Genomic DNA, 6,000 nt, shown 5'->3' with positions numbered 1-6,000 from the left:
AAACATCACACAATTTTACGTTACGTTTACTCAATCCATTATTATGTTTCGTTTGCTTTAGTAGACTGAGTAAACGTTACAATAAGTAAGTGCTCAAGTCTTTTTGTCTGCCTCAAAAAAATTTCGCATAAATGAGAAACAAAACATAAAGCGCCATTTGATACAATCCGCTAGGGGCGTTGATTGGAAGTTGTATGGGCAATACGTAAACAAATACCAAAACAGTCATATTTGTCAAAACGTAAAAACTCATGGTAAGGGTACAGATTTCTAGCCGAGACCGACCACAGACGTACCGCTACCCGTGAGGACTAAGCTGGAATGCATCGAAAAAGTATGCCTCCAAATGGTGTGTCCAAATTTTCCTGAATAAAGTATTTTTCTTTCTTTCTTTCTTTCAAATATAATATCAATATTGTTTGACTGGGTCACCACCAGAACGGAAGCGGTAACGTATAAAGTGGCTTCAAGAAGAACTTCTGTTCTAAGTACCTATATGGAATTAGTTACAGACGAGCTTTTGCCCGCGGCTTCGCTCGCGTTACGAAGTAATATTTTCATCCCCTATTTTATCCCCTTGGGGATAGAATTGATCAAAATCCTTTCTTAGGGGATGCCTACGTCATAACATCTACCTGCATGCCAAATTTCAGCCCGATCCGTCCAGTGGTTTGGGCTGTGCGTTGATAGATTACTATGTCAGTCAGTCACCTTTGAGTTATATATATTTAGATGTCCATGGGCGGTACTGACTACTTACCATTAAGTTGATTGAATGCTCGTTTGCTACTTTCAATTCTATTTATAAAAAAATATTATAGTTTAAAAACTAAAAACCAGGCTTAAATCATTCTTTCCGAAAATCCGAAAATGAATCCGGTACGCTAGATACTATAAACTCACTGTTATCTCGAATACTTTATAACGAGGGGACAGCTCTCGTAATGTGTAGAATTCCAAGAATTTTAAAATTAATTTAATTTGCAGTTTAAGCTGAAAACTATTGGGAGCTTGAGAGTAATAAAAACGGTAGCTGTGAGAGTAGTTTCTGCAATCCGATTAGTTTAGTTAAATTACTGCTTTCCCTAGATTTTAGTGCGAGCCAGTTTTACGTTTGCTATTCGTGAGAGCGTTGCTGAGTTCTGATTTCAAGAGTTTAGTAATGGAGATTCAAAGATTTAAACATGGTGTAGTATCACCTTGTGGGTAGTTTGTCTCGAGCGCATACGACACGGAATGAGAGCGGACTGTGTGGGGGCAGTCATGCTAGACCGTCGGTGAGGACGGGCGTGTTGGTGCGTCAGCGAGCCAAATGGGGTTTAAGTGATACTATTATCACGACGTTGAGTCGGGAACACTACACATGGGATTTAAAGATTTTCATGTTTGCTTAAATAAATATTAAGAGTGAGTTACATCGAAGGCCCGGTTAAAGTTTGCGTTAAAATTAAATATAACTGTAACTTTGACGGTAGCAATGGAATGTAAACATTCTGTGTTGCATCAATTGATTTGTCATTAACGTCATTTGTATCGATGTCGCCGCAATTATTAGTCGACATTGACAGATAGGGAAGTTGACAAATACAGTAACTTTAACCGATCGAATTCGAGCGGTTATGGTTAGTTATGACGTAAAACAATCTCAACTAATATGGAGCAACTAATTATTTTTTAACCATGGATTTGACGGTTGGTTCCGATTCTGTAAATGTTTAAGTTACATGATGCAACCGACCCTAAGTATATCAAAAAACAATAACTTATTTACACCAAAGTTTGTCAATTATAAAAAATGTGAGCCGTCACGGGACGCCTGGCAGATGTGAAACATCGACATTATTTTGTAAAAGTAATATGCAAAAAAGAACATATTGTGATAGGAACTAAATATGTCATAATGATAAAATAAAATATTACGATTTTTTTCCAGATAACGATGACTATTTATTGAATTCGATTGCGCATGGCGACGCGTCGCCACACCGTACACACTACTGCATATAGATTGTATATATATACCATCGTATAGCGTGGCGCCACGGCATGCGTCGCCACGCCAGAAATCGGTTTTACGTGCGGCTATAGATGTTTCACATCAAAAATAATTAACTTACTGATGACTTGATGGTGTGTCATAGTGTGATTTTGCTTTCTTTGCAGAAGGCTGATCACTTTCACTCTCTAAATTATCACGGTCAGACATTTTATTATCAGAAAAATAAGCGGGCAATACTTAAAACATACAAAATACGTCAAGTGGTGTAAAACGAGTTAAAACGACTCCAGTCGCTCTCGCGCGGCGTAGTAATACACACGAATGTCACTGAACACGTTAAACGTCATTATTTTGAATTTTAAGCCTCAAAATGCCTTCTTGTGCAATGCATAAATGCAAAAATTATGCTCGAAAAAGAAACAAGATTCATGGAATCACCTATCACACGTAAATGAAGAGAAATTATTAAATTTTGTTTATTTTTCGTGTTCGATCCGCCATGATTACATGAGTAACCAGAAAGAGACAAAGTATGTTTTTGTCAATGAAAGTGATAAAGACGCAAAATGCATGACCATGCATTTTGCGTCTTTATCACTTTCATTGACAAAAACTTTCATTGATTGAATTGAACTGTCATAGATCAATGAAAAAATTTTCATTGATCTATGACCATAGATCAACAGAACAGAAGTGACATTTTATTGAAGCTCACGATGTTCATACGTGTATGTTATAGTTTAAGATCCCACTGCTTAATTTTTATATTAGTGTGTTTTAGTCAAAATATAACTTTTTATAGTTTATTTTAATAAAATAAAATCGATATATGGGAAATTCTGTATCCTAATCTCTAAATTTTCTTCGATATCTGTGGTAAATAATAAAAAATATTACCATAAAATTTATATAGGATAGTATACGGTATTTTAAAATTTCTTTAATTGAATAAATTAACCTAAACATAATTTAATAAACAATCTTTGTATAGCCAGAAATTAATCCTCAAAAAGACCACGGTATGATTCGAATCTTATATATAAAATTCGCATGTCACGATGTTAGTTACTTTACTCCTGCGAAACGGCTTTACTGATTTTCATCAAAATTTATATGCATATTCAGTAAGTCTGAGAATTGGCTACTATCTATTTTTCATATCTCTTAAGTGATAAGGGTTGTTCACCCTTAACATTTTTTTTATTTATATGGCAACACAATGTTTGCTGGGTCAGCTAGTACATAACATTTATAAAATGTACACAACTTTGCAATTAATGGTCGTGTGTAAAATAAAACTGAAAATAATAAACATAAATTAGTAAAGATACTTCGCCGCCTTGAAATTGAATGAAGCCACAAACGGCTTATTAGTAAGTTTTTTTTAATTCTTGACAAATAAAAACATTTTTAGAGAAAATTTACAAATAAATAACTAATACTGCGTAATTTACATAATAGATAAATAATTATTTCAAATATTTTAGGGACATTTTAGCACGGAGACGTGGCAAAACTTTTTTACGCAACTATTTCAATTCTCAAAACTGGGTACATTTTCTTGTTAGGAGTGAGTAATCTTTACTAATATACGATAATAAATATAAACAATTTTTAAATCGTATATTTTAAACCAGTCGATACATCTGTATAGATACATTCTTTCATCAAATTATATATTTATATAATAATAATTTATTTAGTTAAACTGTACTATAACATTTCTACGTAAACGATGTACTAAAACTATTATCGACAGTTCTGGACATTTTTTACCTTCTGTTCCATTATTTCATTGTCTTTGACAAGCATGAGTATCAATGAGAAATATACGTCCATACGTCCCGTTTTTAACGGGACAGTCCCTTTTTTCGATGCTTCGTGCCGTTGTCTCCAAAATGAACCGTTGCCATTGTCAATTAAGTAACAGTAAATATTATAATTGTGAAAAAAACATGGGGTGCTCCATTTATCAGTTTTCATAAAGCGCCCCACATTTTTTGCACAATTATACTATTTACTTTTCCTTAAATGATTCCTAGATTGAAAATTATTTTCTACTTTTTAGTTAATTTTATCATAAAAGCGTGTTTTTTATTATTTCTAACTATATTTTTTCAAGTAAAAAGTATTTGACATAAAAAAATCGATGTCCCGTTTTGACTGAAGTAATCATTGGTCACTATATTCCATGGTCAATATTTACGTTTGCGTACACTTGAAACGCAAGGTCAAACACTAGTTGTCTTTTTTTATCACATTGTTCTAATAGCTCTGTCCCTTATAGAACATTTGTCTATGTAGTTAAAGGTAATCGTCGCCACGCCAGAAATCTTTTTTACGTGCGGCTATAGATGTTTCACATCAAAAAATTACCTATGACGTTCAAATTTTCACAATGAATTTATTTCTATGCAATCATAGATTACGGTAACAAATACTAAAAATAAAAAATCAATTAAAATTTGGTGGTACGGAACCCTCGGTGTGCAAGTGCGACTCACACTTGGCAAATTTTATTTTAAATACTTTAAAATAATATTTTCTACATTTTGACATTAAAATATATATTCATATTTCATGAGCACACATTCAAAGTAAACTAAGTAATCAACCTTCGTATCAGGGATACAACCCTCTCGTGGTAATGAACGTCATTATGACGGGAATTTAGCCCGGCCGCCATTTTTTTCTACACTTCGTAAGTATGTATAAAACTCACATGTGGAGTGTAGTTAGAACCAGTGGTCGAGAATGTTTTGACAACAAGGGCCACATGAGTTAATGCTTTGATCAGAAGTTTTTGGAATATTGGCAACGAAAAAGATTTGTCTTTGAAATTTGGCGGTGAAAAACATAAGATGTTAGGTCCGCGAGTTGCAACGGTTGCTTTAAAGTTAAATCTTTTAACAACTTGATTGAAAATAGTAATTTTGTGTAAAAAATTATATTTAACATAGTAGTATTTAATATGTTATAGTGTACGTAAAGTGAATGAATATTAGTCTGTATGTACATTATAAAATCATACACTATGTATTTGATATGATGTTCTTTGGCAAAGTTGTTGTGCATGAGCCCACGAAAGTTTCTGAGTTAGTACGTTTTCGACAGATGGCGCCACTGCCATTTCAGTGAAGGTACAAATTTTCAGTTATATGTATGTCATGTTATTTTTTTTCAAACACGGGCGAAGCCTACTCTCTACTAGCGCTTAATGAAAACATATTTCGATTCTATTCAAATGTCTCATAAAACCATAAGATTCCGCCATTCATTCTCAATGAAATTTAACAGTAAAAAATTAGATAGCCTTATAAAAAAAATAGCGACCTAAATATGTACAATGTCACGAGTGACCATAAAACTTAAATTAAGTGTCGGCAATATCGTCTCGTTTTCGCGGAAACAGCCTCACTTGTGATAATGGCCGCCATTTTGGCGGGAAAATAGCCCTGCGACCGCCATTTCCCGCTATAATCTTGTAAGCAGATGCAAAAAATATGTGGCCAATATTTCGCGACGTAAAAAGTAATTTTGTGTTAAGGTAGCTTCGGGATCTCGATTTTAGGGTACCTATGAGTGTTGTCGTTATTTTTTACTGTATCGTACATACTTTTAGGGATTTTATGTTGGGATAAAATGTTAAAATGTGCTTCGGCAAGTACTAAGTAAGTACTTTTTAGTGTTCCTTATGAAAGCCTAATAGCTAAGTCTGCTCCTTTTTCACGTTTGTCCTGTTTTTAAAGCGCAATGCATATTTTGGACCATATTGGATAATCGGTTAAAATATTTAACCTGTATCTGAATGTATCACTTAAATTTATATTGAAAAATTTAAATTACTCGAATAAACAATAAAAAATGGGACATTTTAAATTCACCATTTACATGTTTGGCTGGCCAGGTATCAAATCCTGAACCGTGTTTGTGACACCGGCGTCCTGACCACTCTACCACCACTCGACATAAAAATGTAACAAGTCAAAAAAACCTAATTT

The sequence above is a fragment of the Epargyreus clarus genome, unplaced genomic scaffold (genome assembly GCF_041222505.1).
Source record: "Epargyreus clarus isolate Ecla_fem2 unplaced genomic scaffold, WU_Ecla_fem_2.2 ptg000035l, whole genome shotgun sequence".
NCBI classification, from domain to species: domain Eukaryota; kingdom Metazoa; phylum Arthropoda; class Insecta; order Lepidoptera; family Hesperiidae; genus Epargyreus; species Epargyreus clarus.
Note: the sequence above shows the minus strand (reverse complement) of the source record.